Source organism: Lithobates pipiens, unplaced genomic scaffold (genome assembly GCF_037356315.1).
Source record: "Lithobates pipiens isolate NorthernLeopardFrog02 unplaced genomic scaffold, aLitPip1_a1.2 Scaffold_27, whole genome shotgun sequence".
NCBI classification, from domain to species: Eukaryota; Metazoa; Chordata; class Amphibia; order Anura; family Ranidae; genus Lithobates; species Lithobates pipiens.
The window spans coordinates 182,969,570-182,986,991 of NW_027507788.1; the positions used below are offsets into that span (position 1 = coordinate 182,969,570).

A 17,422-nucleotide genomic window follows, 5' to 3' on the forward strand; every position below is an offset into this window, starting at 1 on the left:
CATGCAATTGAACAGGCGTACCTAATAAAGTGCCCGGAGAGTGTACATTTGTAAAACATAGTGGATCGGACCACGGATGTAAATAAGAACAATCTAAGAGAAATACATGTATTTATACTAAAAATGTTATCAGCTTGAAATTCCATTTTAAATTCTAGACGTCCCATTTTTTTTTTTTTTTTTTTGTAGAATATTTTTTTTAAATACTGTCCCCTTAACAAGACTGCTGTAGTTGTGTGCTAAAGAAAGATCTGCTTGTCTGTGAGATAATATAATAATTCTGGCAGTAAAACTTCTTTAAATATAAATTGAATCATAGTAATAATTAGCTGCTTTATTTGGACTGAAATAAAAATATTGACCAGTAATTTGGGCCTCATAAATATTTTATTTGTTTATTATTAAAAATGGTTTCTGCACGGTGTACAACATTATCAGAATTTTGTCTGTTCCAAAGCATTTACAGCGCGACCTTGTTCCAAGCTAATATTCATTTATTAAGCATTGGAGATAGTGTGAGGTTAAATGCTGAATGCAAGATACTTTGTGATAAGAAACGCCTCTGAATACATTTTGGGTGGAAGTGTTAGATGCTGTTTAATGCTAAGATAGACACAATCATTATTGCTACCTGCTCAAACATGATACCCCTATAAGTCACAAATGTCAGAGTGAGGAGGGTGATTTGATGCACTTGGTTTGGGGTTGACGTAAAAGAAGACCCTTTTGGTCGGCAGACACAGAATTCAGATCTGAGAACTTCACTATTCCTAACATCTTTAACCCTAAGGTCGGCCAAAGACGAGTCAAAAGCTGAGCGTTCTGTCGATTTAAAAACAAAAATGGTGCATACCATTGTGCCATAATTTGTTTTGTTTTTCTAAACAAAATCCAGAATGTTGCATCAGGCAATTTCAATTGTGGTACGAAAATTACGCGTAGCAGCTGGCACACTAATAATGCGAGAAAAGAAAGACCAAGAATTTTGGTTCTTTTTTTCGACTTGTCTATGGCCCAATTAAGACATGTTTACTGAGTCTCTAGAATGATTTTTCATTTTTATTTCTGTTCGCCCTCAACACTCCACAAAAACTGCTCTCCTAAAACTCACAAAATCAAAACTCTACTAACGGCTAAAACGAATGGACACTATTCTGAACGCCTACTCCTGAGCCTCTCTGCTGCCTCTGACAGTTGACCAACCCCTCCTCCTCAAAAAAAAAACTCCACCCCTTTGGTCTCTGTGACTGTACTCTTTGCTGGTTTTCATCCTACCTATCCCACCGCACCTTCAGTGTCGCATACAAATCTACTTCCTCCTCTCCTCTTCCTTTTTCCATAGGTTCTGTTCTTGGATCTCTCCTATTCTCAATTTACACCTCCTTCCTGGGTCAGCCCCAATATCATTTCTATGCTGGTGATACCCAAATCTATTTCTCTACCCCTCAGCTCACTCCACCAGTCTCCTCACGCATCACTAATTTACTAACAGACATATCAGTCTGGGTGCCACACCACTGTCTAACCAAAACCAAGCTCATAATATTTCCTCCCCTATGTGCCCCTTTGCCTGGTTTCTTTATCAAGATCAATGGCACAACCATCAACCTATCCCTGCATGTCTTTTTAGCCACATATACAATCACGGTCCAAAGCTTGCTACTTGTAAAGTGCTGAGCAAACTGTTGACAATATAATAATCCTGAATAATATTAATATGCAGCAATTCACTCTTCCCCTGGTTTATTATTTCTAAGAAAAACTGTGGTCCTACACTGGAAGAACAATGAACTTTTGGAATAAAAGAGGGCCATGGACCAAATATCACCACTGGATAGGTTACCTTGTGAGGCCAGGGGCTCTTCTACCAAGTTTGGAAAAACAATGGGTGGACTTGATTAGACAAGGCCAAGATTTGTAAATATGAATAGGCTCTGAGACATTCCTGTATCTACCTCCTAACCATAATTTTATATATATATATATATATATATATATATATATATATATATATATATATATATATATATATATATATATATATATACATTTTCACTTTACTTGACCACAAATTAATAGAAGGCAAAAGATTTTGGATAATATATCCATAAGTTCTTCATTGATGCATGGGTCCTTAACGGTTAACAGTTCAATTGGTTTTCTGTTTTCATTCACACTTTTTTTATCTTCATTGTAGTTCTCTTTCCCTTAATGCAAAACATGAAACCCAATTCAGGGCAAAACAAGAACCCTCATCCACGTCCTTCTAAATAATCATTGGCATAAAAAATTTCCTTTTTGCTTACCTAAATCCATTATCATGTTTTGGTCTCAAGCTTCTTAACCTCTTTCTAATTCTCTTTACACCCAGCGGGTCTTTCTTTGGGTATCCACATCATACCCTGTTGGTGGCGGCGACACTTCCAGCCAGCAGGGTCCTCTCACAAGCATTTCATTTGAACTACGGGAAGGGGGTAGTGAAGGGACCAGTCCACAGTAATATAAGGATCAGGGGAAAAGTGTCAGGCCCACAAGGTAGGAAATTTGCTGACAGAGAAAGGTGTAAGAAAGTTTAAGGGAATAGACCAAGGGATGGGTTATGAAGATGTTTTTGCAAACATTGTAGATGATAAAGGTACTCCATGCACAATGCACAATTAAAATCAGATTTTTGCCCAGAGTTAGCCTCTAAATCAAAAAATTCTGCCTTATTTTGCTTAGTGAATCTGTACCTATGTTTACCATGAATGCTTTACTATATCATACTGACTGTGTAACCTTTTACTTGCTGTATATTTCCATATATATATACTTCATTTAGCTTTGCAATAAAAAAATAAATAAAAAAGCTACCTGCTATCGCTGTAGTGGTCGAAGGTGGTACATTTAATTGGGTTCTCATACTATATACTTCGTAGAGATTGAATCTACTTGAGACAGGGGGAGTCCATTTGCCCAGGGGAATAGGCATTTGATAGAATAGAGAACATACACCAAAGTGCTCCCCGCTTGAAAAACAGAGTTGAACAATTTTCAGAGATCACATTAAATGTTTGTTTCCCGTCCTTATGTTTAAAATTAATCTGTCATAAAAAAAGTGGGAATAACCAGATCATTTGCAAGGGTACAATATTCGCAAGGGAGCCCCTATACAGTGACATGGACTGATACAATATGACAACAGGAATGATGAAAGGTGATTCTCTATTCCCTTGGAAACTACTAATTCCTTTGCTAACCCATGGATAGAGGAATCCTTGGATGTATCGGAAAATGCCATATAAAGATGTCCTTGTCTTACAGCACTTGATCATTCTTCTCCCTAGTGACTTGTATCATTGTCTTGTGCAACGCTGTGTTGGGGTTTAGAGAAGTTCACCTGAAAATGGTGCTTTAAGAATGTTTCTTAAATTTCTATTACAGCCCATGCTTTCTCAGCTAGGGTTCTGTGGAACCCTAGGGTGCCTACAGAGATTAGTGGAGGTTTCTAAGTGGAGGTTGTAAAGAGGAATTTCTCCACTGATCGCCAATATAAGGAGGCATTTCTCCACTGACCTCCACTATAAGAAAGCATTTCTCACTGATCACCAATATAAGGAGGCCTTTCTCCACTAACCACTAATATAAGGAGGCCTTTCTCCACTGTCCTTAAATATATGGAGCCATTTCTCCACTGACCTCCAATATAAGGAGGCATTTCTCCACTGACCTCCAATATAAGGAGGCATTTCTCCACTGACCTCCAATATAAGGAGGCATTTCTCCACTGACCTCCAATATAAGGAGGCATTTCTCCACTGACCACTAATATAAGGAGGCCTTTCTCCACTGACCACCAGTATATGGAGGCATCTCTCCAATGGCCTCCAATATATGGAGGCATTTCTCCACTGACCACCAATATAAGGAGGCCTTTCTCCACTGACCACAAGTATATGGAGGCATCTCTCCAATGACCTCCAATATATGGAGGCATTTCTCCACTGACCTCCAATATATGGAGGCATTTCTCCACTGACCTCCAATATATGGAGGCATTTCTCCACTGGCCACCAATATACGGAAGCATTTCTCCACTGACCTCCAATATAAGGAGGCATTTCTTCATTGACCACCAATATAAGGAGGCTTTTCTCCTCTGATCACCAATATAAGAAAGCATTTCTTCACTGACCTCCAATATAAAGGGGCATTTCTCCACTGACCACCAATATATGGAGGAATTTCTCCACTGAACACCAATATATGGTCTTCAGGAGCCATAGCATTGGACCTGCCATCCACCGACCATGATTGCAAGGCTTTGCACTCTCCTATGCAAAAAAATAAAAACTGCATTTTTTTTTTAATTAATCATGATGGTTGAATTTATTATTTATGTGTTTTTGTTTGCAAAAAGTGGACTTGGCCTTTAACTGCAGCAGAGAAAATCAAGGCTTCCTGCTGTGTGAGAGACTGTGTGGTTTCTATCTCAGGACTAGATGGACAAAAACACAAATTATTTAAGAAGAAACAGCTCTGATATGTATAATTATTAGACATTTGCCTGGAGTTCAGCTGAAAACCTCCAGATGATAACGACAATAGGGAAAGTCATATTACCAATAACTTATAGAGTATCTAGTTACTGTTTAGAAGTTTATCTAAATAACTTAGTCTAAAGGAAAGGGCACACTCTTGCCATTCCTTCCCGTGTTTTTCACATCCTGTGTAAATGAATTGCTCCTGTAGGTAAGAATAGAGATTTTTTGCCAAGACTTCGCACAAATACAAAAAAATTTAGTTATTAAAGTGCAAACAGGAAGGGCTTTTTTTTCCAAAATGTGCACGTAGGATATTCAAAACAGGAATTTCCATGGAAACGCCACAATATTTGTTTAAATGATATGCAGCCTCTTGGTAGCTGTGTTGACACATTTGGCCCCATGTTTGGCCGCGTCCCTATCCGAAAGGGATCTAAACAGTTACTCTTTGTTTTTTAACAATTGGCTGCTTTTCCTTCACTCTTCTGTTGGGTGCCTACATTCACAAGCCTAGGACAGGTTCAGGATATGTTAATATAGAACGTCCGCACTTAGTCGCCGCTTGTCTTCTTTGTCATGGAGAAAATAGGACAGCTCCGAGGAACGTGTCCTATCCATTCTGCTGGAGGATAATTTACACATTTCTTTCTGAAATTTTCCCAAGGTTGAGGTTTATTAGTAAATGTTGTTGTGGACTTTGGCTGGTGTCAAGGTATAAAGCTGGGAAATATGATTATCCTCTGCATAAAATGACACATCATAATCTTCTTGTAATGAGCTGATAATGGAATAAGTACAAATTAACCAAAGACGTGTACTAAGCTGCTAATATTTGGAAAATGTATGGCAGTATTCATTTCCTGTTTTTCGTATAAGATTTACTTGAATTAAAAATGCATGTAAGTGAAAGAAGTGGAGATAATGGCGTTGATTTACTAAAGGCAAATAGGCTGTCTGTTTTGCAAGTTGGGATGAGCTGGGTTCAGTCCGAACCTAGTTCAGCAGAACACATGGGAAGCTATTACATGATCACATCCTTGCAGGCCCAATCAGCTGCAGCTGAGGCAATGGACATGACATCATTGACCTAACATGGCTACATTTAGTCAATGTTGGTTACAGCTCTGTGGAAACATGCTCAGGCATTCTTAATTTACAGCCTCCTTCTAGGTCTCCTTGCCCTGCTACAACCCAGGATTTCCTTGTGAATCATATGCCCTGTACACACGGTCGGACTTTCCGACGGAAAAAATGTGCGATCGGAAAAGCCGACCGTGTGTGGGCTCCATCTGACTTTTTCCGTCGGAATTTCCGACACACAAAGTTTGAGAGCTGGATCTAAAATTTTCCGACCACAAAATCCGATCGTTTAAATTCCGATCGTGTGTAGACAATTCCGACGGACAAAGTGCCACGCATGCTCAGAAAAAATTACGGGACAAAAGCTATTGGCTACTGGCCCATTTATTGTCCCGTCATGCGTGTTGGACGTCACCGTGTTCGGAACGATCGGATTTTCTGACAACTTTGTGCGACCGTGTGTATGCAAGACAAGTTTGGGCCAAAATCTGATGGATTTTGTTGTCGGAAAGTCTAATCGTTTGTACAGGGCATTACACTTCAGTCCTGTTTTTCCAACCTGTGCAGCACACATTATGATACTGAGGGTGGCCTGGAAGGTATTTAATCATCAGCCTTTGATTAGGCTTGTGCTGTGTCTTTAAACCAGCTACCTGAGACCAGGAGATATAAAACTTGTTGGGTAAGTGCAGCGTGGTGCGGCGGCAATAATCACACAAAGGCCCGAATTGCAGTAAACAATGTATTGAAGAACTTGCAAACAGAATAGCAGCCCGGCGGGGGAGCTCACCCAACCAGGACCTTACAGTCAGTGTAGCAGAGGTTCAACGGTAGTAGGTCCAATCAGAATGCAGCCTGGCTGGTCCAATCCAAGAGGGAGCTTGGGAGAGTGCGGACAAAAGCACTAAACTTTCCCTACTCCTCCGGAACCTATACCATACTTTGGACCAAGAAAAGTATATTGGCAGCAGGAAGCAGGGTATTTGAGTTCAGGCAGGGGTTTTGGTAGGCGACAAGCAAAGAGTAGTCAGGTGTCTGGGTCAACAACAAAGAAAGCAGGAGAAGAGAGAAGAATCGAGCAACAATGGAACACAGGCTTCAGTTTTATAGGTCTTGGTCTCAGGTAGCTGGTTTATAGATACCGCATCAGCCTGTTCAAAATGGAAGCTTAAAGCCCAATTCCAGTAAAAAAAAAAAAAAAAGTTTCCACATTGCACGGGTTTACTGGTTGTTATCCAGGGGAGAGGAGAAAGCTGTATACTCACCCAATCCTACACTCCGCTGGCAAACAGCGATCCCCCCGTGATCCAGCGGTGGATTATTCCTGAAGTCCTCACATCCAGAGCAGGTCTATAGGCTTGATGGCGTCAGCAACAGTCCACTGCCCAAGACAGCTAGATTGTGGGGGCACAGGCGGCACAGGGACTCGTCTTGTGCAGGGAGGACCAATTGATTAAGTATATCTCCATTCTACAATCCCCTAATCTCTCCCTTCCCACTGCATGTGAAAACTTTTTTTTTTTTTTTTGCCCAGAGTTTGGTTTTAAGTACCTTTCAGGCCCCCCTAGTATAATTTTGTACACCGCGCATGTTGGAAAACAAGGACTGAGGTAAAAGTAGAGTCACAAAGAAATCCTGGGTTGTAGCAAGACAAGAAGACCTAGAAGGAGGCTGGAAACATGAAATGCCTGAGCAGATCAGGACACAGCAGTAACCAACAATGCCTGAACAGGGCTAAAACCAGCAAGGTCTGAGCAGATGTGCCTTATTCCAGAAAAAGGGCATGCTACCTGGCAGAAACATGGTACTAGAGCACTGCATTGCAACTTTAAAGAAGAAATACACTCTGTACCACGTGCCAGATATAGTGTTGTGTAGGGGACTAATGCCGCGTACACACGATCGGACATTTCAACAAAATCCCATGTTTTTTTTTTCAACGGATGTTGGCTCAAACTTGTTTTGCATACACACGGTCACACAAAGTTGGTCGGAAAGTCAGAGCGTCAAGAACGCGGTGACGTACAACATGTATGACGAGCCGAGAAATTTGCGCAAATGGATTTTGTTGTCGTAAAATTTAAGAACCAGATCTCAAATTTTGTGCAACGGAAATTCCAATGGAAAATGTCCGATGGACCCAACACATGGTCAGAATTTCCAACAACAAGCTCCAATCGAACATTTGGAACATCGGAAAGTCCGACCATGTACGCGGTATTACAGATTCCCAGACGTTGTCCGGCTATCCCCAGATAAAATAGTATTCCCTATGTAGAATGACTACTAGGGAACACAAGACATACTTTGAGACCTTAGACAATGACACCTGTGAAATGTGTACAAACCTAAAATGAGAAAAGAATTCTCTGTCAAGGCAGGCTTGTAAGGAAATGACCCATCTAATAGATGTTTAATCCAAGCACACAGCCAATGAACCAGGAGACCTACACTGGCCAGTACTGTTTCAATCTAATGGACTTTACCATGGTGTTGGTGGTTCTGGTCAGCACATGGAACCCAAGGGTAATAGATCAAAGAGAGCGCCAAATGAAAAACCTTTAGGAGTCCAGTCTTTATTGTTTAGCTGATTACAACAAGCAGGGCAAAAGACAGCCAACATGTTTCAGGGGTCACACAATCCCCCTTCATCGGGGCGTGGTGAAATGGCAGAGTATCAAGTGGATTCAAACATACTCCCAAGATTTTTCATTTGGCGCTCCCTTTGACCTATTACAGTTGGATTTCTCAACTTGCATGAATGTCCTCTCTTCCTGGGAAGGCTGTCCCGTTTTTTGTGGTGAGGTGCCGAATACAGGCCAGTTGGGCTCGAATAGTGTCGCATTTTGATGACCTGTAAAAATCTGTGTCCAGCATCACTCTACTATTGCCTCTAGCACATGAAACTCAACATAAGTGAATTCACTAGAACAGCGTTTCTCAACCTATTTCTAGTCAAGCCACCCTTTAAAATTCTGCACAATCTCACAGCACATCATTCTAAAATATTAAAAATGAAACTAATAGTTTTACATAATGCAGCAACATCCACATGCGTGGGACACCCAACATTTGCCGTAATTTACTCTTCCAAAGAAAACACACCTTTGCACACTAGTACTGACTAGTATTCCAATGTTTCTCTTCCCCCTCAATTTCTCTCCCTCACTCAGCTAATGTGCCCCCAGTGCTACCAGAGAGGGGAAGAGGAGGGACAAACAAGGATGTTGGGCAGGTGCCCGATGTCCTCCTCATCAACCGATGATGTCATTGGTTGTTAGGACGCTGGTGGCTAGTAGGTTGTATTGGTGCACAATGAAATCCTGTGGCTTTATGTAATTAATAGGCAGGCTTGATCCACCCGCTGCCTTGTATACACTTTTTGGGCAATTTCTACACATTTTGGCAAGGCACCCCTGAAGATAGCTGAAGGCACTCTGGTTGAAAAAGGCTGCACTAAAGTACAAAGTATTTATCACATAGTCACCTTTATCACATAGCCATACAAGCTAAGGCCTTGTTCACACAAGCTTTACTCTCTGAAGAGCAATCTGCATTCAACTCACTTTTCAGAGAGCATTTGATAGGCAGTGAGGAGGTGTTGATTTTCCTTCGGGGTGGTTTTAGAGAATCTCCATTCACTTGAATGGGTCACGTTTCACCCACCCAAAGCTACATGGGATATCGTTCCTGTCGTGGCATATGTACAGCCCCGGATGCTGACACTGCAGCTAAATGGGGAGCCACTGGGGTGGAAAAACCGTGGCTCAACTGCAGGGATTTCCTGACCCCCAACTGCTTCTGTGAACGAGTCCTGAAAGTGTATGTTAAGTTTGATACTCAAACCCAAAACACAGCGCTGTCTTTGTGTATGTGTAATTTACCCCCCCCCCCCCCAACAATAGTTCATATTCAAAATGTCTGAAAAACGCTGGAGGCCTCTGGGAGATGACAGCAGTTTTCAGCACTTGGGTACATCAAGGCCTTTGTTCAAATAGCTAAACAGTTCTGTGTTTAAGGAACTCCTGCCATGTTTTCGATTCAGTTTTTAGGTGATATAAAATTTGAGAGAATCAAATGTGATCTATATGTAATTTCTGTCTTTTTTGTAGCGATTCATTGAAGGCAGCTCATATCGATCGCACAGAGAGCAAAGCCGGCGCTGAGGTGTAACAGGCTGGAATGGACATCTCTCCTGCTGGATGTTATCTACAAGGTACGTCAAATATATACATTTTATAAGTAATTAAAACATTATGCCGCGTACACACGAGCGGACTTTTCAACGTCCAAAGTCCGAAGGACTGAGTCCGTCAGACTATACGATCGTGTGTGGGCTGCAACGGACTTTTGACTCACCAAAGTCCGAAGGACTTTAGAATATGGAACATGCTTCAAATTTTCCCGACGGAACTCCGCCGGACCCGGTCCCCTTCAAAAAATCTGCTCGTGTGTATGCTACTCCGACGGACTAAAACCGACGCTTGGGCAGCTATTGGCTACTGGCTATGAACTTCCTTATTCGAGTCGGGTCGTACGTCATCACGTTCGAATCCGTCAGAGTTTAGTGTGATCGTGTGTGGCCAAGTCCGTTCGGCCGAAAAGTCTGTCAGAACTCCGTCGGAACTCCGTCGGAACTCCGGCAGAACTCCGGCGGAACTCCTTTGGAAGTCTGTCGGACATAAGTCCTCTCGTGTGTACGGGGCTTTAGATTTACCTAAATAGTGTGTGTGTGTGTGTGTGTGTGTGTGTGTGTGTGTGTATATATATATATATATATATATATATATTTATTTATTATTATGTAATATATATATATATATATATATATATATATATATATTTATTATTATTATTATGTAATATATATATATATATATATATATATATATATATATATATATATATATATATATATATATATATATATATATATATATATATATATATATATATATATTAAAGATTGGGTGGTCTTATTTGCTTTGCACCTGAAGGATTGAGGGATTGAGATGTATGCTGTGTGTGTGTTGTCCTGACCAGCTTACATAAATATATACATATACACAGTGTATATAGTATACATATATCTCGTATTATTTATTTTTTTCATATGTCAATTTTCTCATATAACTGGTTTTGCATTGTTTGCCTACAGATGTAAAGTGGTCATTGGGGATATTAATTTAACCTCTAAACCTGCCTTACAGTACAATGTAGCAGTATAATGTTGAAACAATATAATGTTTAACGTCAGATCACCTAGGTCAGAGGTCTCCAAGCTTTCTAAACAAAGGGCCAGTTTAATGTCCGGCAGACTTTACTGGGGCCGGACTGTGGCTATTGAGAGTACAGAATGTCCCAGCATCAGTGGGAGGAAACAGTCCCCCATCGTTGGTGTAATTGGGAGGAAACAATCCCCCATCGTTGGTGTAATTGGGAGGAATTGTGCCCCATCATTGGTGTAATTGGGTGGGAGGAATTGTGCCCCATTGTTGGTGTAATTGGGTGGGAGGAATTGTGCCCCATCGTTGGTGTAATTGGGAGGAATTGTGTCCCATCATTGGTGTAATTGGGTGTTAGAAATTGTGTCCATCATTGGTATAATTGGGTGGGAGGAATTGCGCTCCCATCATTGGTTTAATTGGGAGCAATTGTGCCCCATAATTAATGTAATTGGGAGGAATTGTGTCCCATCATTGGGAGGAATTGTGTCCCATCATTGGTGTCATTGGGAGGAATTGTGTCCCATCATTGGTGTCATTGGGAGGAATTGTGCCCCATCATTGGTGTCATTGGGAGGAATTGTGCCCCATCATTGGTGTCATTGGGAAGAATTGTGCCCCATCATTGGTGTACTTGGGAGGAATTGTGCCCCATCATTGGTGTACTTGGGAGGAATTGTGTCCCATCATTGGTATAATTGGGAGCATTGTGCCCCATCATTGGTGTAATTGGGAGGATTTGTGCCCCATCATTGGTGTCATTGGGAGGAATTGTGTCCCATAGGGTCCCATTGTTGGTGCCATTGGAAGGAACTGTGCCACATCATTGGTGTCAGTGAATAAAAAAGTCCCCCAAGGGCCTGAAAAAAAAAACAAGCAAAGGGCCACATCCCCCACCGGGGCCGCAGTTTGGAGACCACTGATCTAGGTCACTCCATTGATAATGATGACTTACACGCCTAAATAGCAAATTATTACAGAACAGAATGTCATAATGCAAACTATCTTCATGCACACTTCATCATGAGTTTCCATACTCACAATTACCCCACCATTGCTTATTTATAGTAGCCAAGGGCCCTAGTGTGCCCACTAGGGAGTCTTGTCTCTACGTGTTCTGGTGACCAGGGGTGAGCTGGCTTCAGATCCAAACCCAGTCTGAACCCAGTTTACCCTGTGGGAAGCTGTCACACTACCTCCGTCCCAATGATCTATGAATGGGAGAACCCCCGCTCCGGAAAGGAGATGCTGATAACCTCATTGACCTAAAAAGGCCACCTAGCCTATTAGGTCCATGACATTGTCCTGATAGGACCTTCTCTGTATAGATGCAGCTGCTGGGGTTCTCCCACCCACAGCTCATTGTCCCAGCATGATGGCTAAATTTTGGGTTTGGGCTGAACCCGACTGGGCCACACCCAAGCTCATCCCTGCTGGTAACCATTGTCACCAGGACTGAAAATAATGGAAAATCCAAAAGTGTGGGTTGTCGCTATATTAGAAATAAGGGAAGATCTTCCAATAGGAATACTTGTTTCAATCACAGCCATCTAAGACCTCACTTTGGAGAGATTTCTCCTCGTTTCCTGATGTGTCTGTACAACAGGAAGTGAAGGGAAATTTTTCGAATGCGACCCAGATAAAAATAAAAAACACCCTACAAGTGTATACACACCATCCCATACTCTCCAAAATAAATAAAAATAAGCTTTGGTTTTGGATATGCCTTACTTACAATATATCTCACTGCACTGCTTATCACTCACCGGAAGCCTGACATGACAGCCAGAGGGGATTGTACACAAGCCACAGCTGTAATGCTTTGCACCACAACCGTGGCAAAATGAACTTGGCTTTTTGAATTAGACCGGTGTCACTGCTTGTCAAACTCCACCATTGAAGTCAATGGGAATGTGTTGCAGCTGTGAGCCAAATGCTTGGCTCTTGGCTTGTGGCTGCACCATGGCAGTCCAATGCAAATACCCAGTTCAGCAAAAAAAAAAAATCAACAGAAAAAAAAAAAAAAAGACATTTAGAAGGCAGCAGGATGGTCTCCTGAAAGCTGATGCTCTACTTCCCTCTGAAAAGCAATTAATCAATTATCACTGTTTAGAGGGGCGGTGAAGACTGTTGTCAATGTGAACCTAGGTGTTTAGAAAGAGCAGCAAGAGATTCGAGGATCAAGGCACCACATCCCAAAGTTTAATAGTTCATGTTGGGAATGTATGGAAGGGATTTTTAAGGTGCCAAAAAAGGGGGTATCAAAATCCAAAGATTCTAAAATCACATACATTTTATTCTGTATGAACCGAGATTAAAATCGAGTATTTTGTTTAAAACCAACAACAACAATTTCATGCGGTCATCATGCATGTACAGTGGTTTCCGCTCAACAAGTTTCATCATGAAATGGTTTCTTCAGGAGACTCATGAAGCCCTGTACAGGAGACACGAGTCTCCTGAAGAAGCCATTTCATGGCGAAACATGTTGAGTGGAAACCACTGTACATGCATCACGACTGCATGGAATTGTTGTTGTTTGAAATCAAGCATTTTGTTTAAAAGCAACAACAATTTCATGCAGTCGGGATGCATGTACAGTGGTTTCTGACAAACATGTTTCACCACGAAATGGCTTCTTCGGGAGAATCATGTCTCCTAAACAGGGCTTCATGAGTCTCCTGAAGAAACCATTTCATGGTGAAACATGTTGAGTTGAAACCACTGTACATGCATCACGACAACAATTTCATATGGCCATCATGCATGTACAGTAGTTTCAACATGTTTTACCATGAAGTGGCTTCTTCAGGAGACTCATGAAGCCCTGTACAGGAGACATGAGTCTCCTGAAAAAGCCATTTCATGGTGAAACATGTTGAGCGGAAACCACTGTACATGCATCACGACGCCAACAATTTCATGTAGTCGTGATGCATGTACAGTGGTTTCTGCTCAACATGTTTCACCATGAAATGGCTTCTTCAGGAGACTCATGAAGCTCTGTACAGGATACATGAGTCTCCTGAAACAACCATTTCATGGCAAAACATGTTGAGTGGAAACCACTGTACATGCTTCACGACTGAATGAAATTGTTGTTTGAAATCAAGCATTTTGTTTAAAAACAACAACATTTTCATGCAGTCGTGATGCATGTACAGTTGTTTCCACTCAACATGTTTCACCATGAAATGGCTTCTTCAGGAGACTAATGTCTCCTGTATAGGGCTTCATATAGAGCAGAAACCACTGTACATGCATCATGACCACATGAAATTGTTGTTGGTTTTAAACAAAATGCTTGATTTTAATCTTGGTTCATACAGAATAAATGTATGTGATTTTGGAATCTTTGTATTTTGATACCCCCTTTTTTTTTTAGTGCCTTAAAAATCCCATTCCATACATTCCCAACATGAACTAGCTTATAGGTGGTATCCTTCATTCACAGACATATCCTCTTCCATCTCACCAGTGTCTACACCAAATTATTATTATTTTTTTTGAGTGATTGCCCTAAGTGGGGTACACACTATAAGAATATCGGGTGAACGTTCGTCCGATTTTTCTCTGTTTCACAGTAAATCGTAACCGATGAAAGAAAATCCGTACGAAAATTCTCATGAATATTCTCGTACGACAAAGGCTTTTTTTTTTGTTTCTGATCATGCACAGTCTTTTAAATTTAAATGGTAAAATTAAAAAAAAAAATGTAAAATATTTGCTGGCTGAAAAAAAAATAGTAAAATCAAAAAAAGTAAAAATATTTGCAGGTTGAAAAAAAAATGTTAAAATAAAAAAAAAAGTAAAAATATTTGCGGGCTGAAAAAAAAACCGGTAAAATAAAAAAAAATTAAAAAAAAATATTTGCGGGCTGAAAAACAAATGGTAAAATTAAAAAAAAATTAAAAATATTTGCGGGCTGAAAAAAAATGCTAAAATTAAAAAAAATAAAGTTATAATATTTGCGGGCTGAAAAAAAAAACTGTTTTGTAAATTAAATGAGTTCTCCTTTACATCATGGTCCTCATCAGAGTGCCCCCTTACATTCGGGTCCCCATCAGAGTTCCCCTCTATATCAGGATCCACATTAGAGGCCCTCCACCTTATACTGGGGTCCTTAGCAGAGTCCCCCATACACCAGGTCGAAGCAGAGACCCTCTCCTAATCTGAATATTCATTCTGTTAATATTGAGGATATGCCCCTAACTGCAGCCACAGGTCAGGTACAATCTTGTAGAGGGGCATAGTTTGGAGAACCCTGCTTTAGATTACAAATATGGACCTATAAGTAATTTTTTTTTTTTTATTATTTAGTTCTGAAAACAAAAAGCTGGATTGTCAGCCCTTCTTAATCACCTTAAAAAAAAAAAAAAAGCGGAACTCCCCTCGTTTTATGTCTGGGGGGCATCAGCGCTTTTAAAATGTGAAGCCTCTCGAATCTCTTATAGTTAAGCTGATGTCGGCTGTCTAGTAAATCACGCTGATAGGCGATCAGTATAACATTAGCTCTCCGCCACAGTCACATCTGATAATCTATCCATTTGTACGTATTAAATCTAATATTACTTCCTTTACAGTTCATTGTGGCCGCCACACCCCCTCTGTGTCTGCTACAAGACCACAAATCCTAATTTCAGAGCGATCCAACCACTGCAATATGACATTAGATGGCATATAATTAGAATTTAAAGTTTGTCTGCTGATGTACTTCAGTTACGTTTTGTCCATGTTTAACAAGCATTATAATAACATGTTTCCTAACATAAATTGTAGCAGTATTACAAGGAGTAGAACAAAGGTTTTCTGGTTATAGTAGGGCGGAAGGCATGATATTCTCTACAAAGTGCACAGATCATTATATTTTTTAAAGCTGAACTCCTGCCAGATATCAAAGTAACATTTAATCTGTTTATGCCTTTAAAATAGATATGGGGCTTTTTTGTCAGAGAATAGAGATGCAAGTACTCAGGAGAGCATTTCACACAGGGTGCAGGGCTCAGGAGTGTGTATTACACAGGATGCAGAGCTCAGGAGTGTGTGTCACGCAGAGTGCAGGGTTCAGGTGTGTATATTACACAGAGTGCCTGGGCTCAGGAGTGTGTATCACACAGGGTGCAGGGCTCAGGAGTGTGTATAACACGGGGTGCAGGGCTCAGGAGTGTATATCACACAGGATGCAGGGCTCAGAAGTGTGTATCACACAGGGTGCAGGGCTCAGGAGTGTGTATCACACAGGGTGCAGGGCTCAGGAGTGTGTATCACACAGGGTGCAGGGCTCAGGAGTGTGTATCACACAGGGTGCAGGGCTCAGGAGTGTGTATCACACAGAATGCAGGGCTCAGGAGTGTGTATCACACAGGATGCAGGGCTCAGGAGTGCGTATCACACGGGGTGCAGGGCTCACAAATGCGTATCACACGGGGTGCAGGGCTCACAAATGCGTATCACACGGGGTGCAGGGCTCACAAATGCGTATCACACAGGATGCTGGTCACAGAAGTGAAAGTTTTACATGTCACCATTTTTAGACCATCCATGCTTAACCTCAAGGATCTTGTTGATCACTGAGGAGGCCATTGTATATCAAAATGAGCCTTATAAATTAATTTTGACAAAATGATATTCGCCCTAACACTTTACATGCTGAGCTGCAGCGACACCCTGCAACTAACTGACCTTAAGTGTATCTGCTAAAAAAACAGTGCTAGGTCATGGCAAGCACCCCCAGCTCCAACCTTCATGTCAGTCCAACTTCCCCATTTTGTATGTAAATTTCATAGAAATGATGTGGGGTGGAAGCCCCACTCCCACCTGCACCTCGCTGTTGTTACACTCATTACAGTGATGGGTGAATCGGGAGGGATAGGTGATAGAAGGTGATTGGCCAGCTACCGCCTGTAGGAACAAACCAAAATATGCATACCAGGGTTCCCCAGGTTTTGGGGCGCATTGGTGTTCTCAGTAATGTAGCTGATCTGATGTGCCGGCCTTGAGTGGTGCCTACTTAGCATTTCCCGGCCATGACTGCAACTTTTAGGTATGACTATTATCCCATATAATATACACATCAAAATAAATTGATATATGAAACGGCTTTAAGTAATGCTCACAGATAAATATGTAAAGATTTTAGGAGATTATCAGAAAGGAATATATTAGAGATAATAGAGCTCGGGTGAGGTCTTTTCTCACACATAGCTGACTTCCTGTCCCATAAAAGATTACAATAATTTGACTCCGACAAGCCTCATTAAATTAACTGAATTGTTAGGATAGAAATATAAGAGTGACCATTGATTGCAAGACGTTGAAGATCTGGGGCTACCATTCATATTGTTCCTTCACTGGTGAGTCACTAGCCCACATGAGGAATGTACAAATCAGTTTTCCTGCTCTTTACTGGTTGCATGCTTGTCCTGGATCATTGGCTCACCCAGTAATGCAGAAAGGTTGAAGATTTTCTTTTTTCCAAGTGTAGTATCTGCTCTTATTAGTGTCTTGGGAAGATAACAAGCAATGTGTTCCTGTGCCCTCTCTCAGTTGTGAAATACACAACTGAGTATAATTGGGCTCTTAGGGATTCTTCTC

General features: G+C 41.1%; 1 protein-coding gene across 2 annotated transcripts in view; it reads left to right on the forward strand.

Moving 5' to 3' along the window:
- The window catches only part of CASZ1 (castor zinc finger 1), a 435,575-nt gene that overhangs the window by 109,227 nt on the left and 308,926 nt on the right, over window positions 1–17,422 (forward strand). For both annotated transcript variants that reach the window (XM_077457984.1, XM_077457985.1), the window contains exon 2: window positions 9,716–9,819. The gene's annotated coding sequence lies outside the window, so the exon portion shown is untranslated. The remainder of the gene's footprint in view (window positions 1–9,715; window positions 9,820–17,422) is intronic.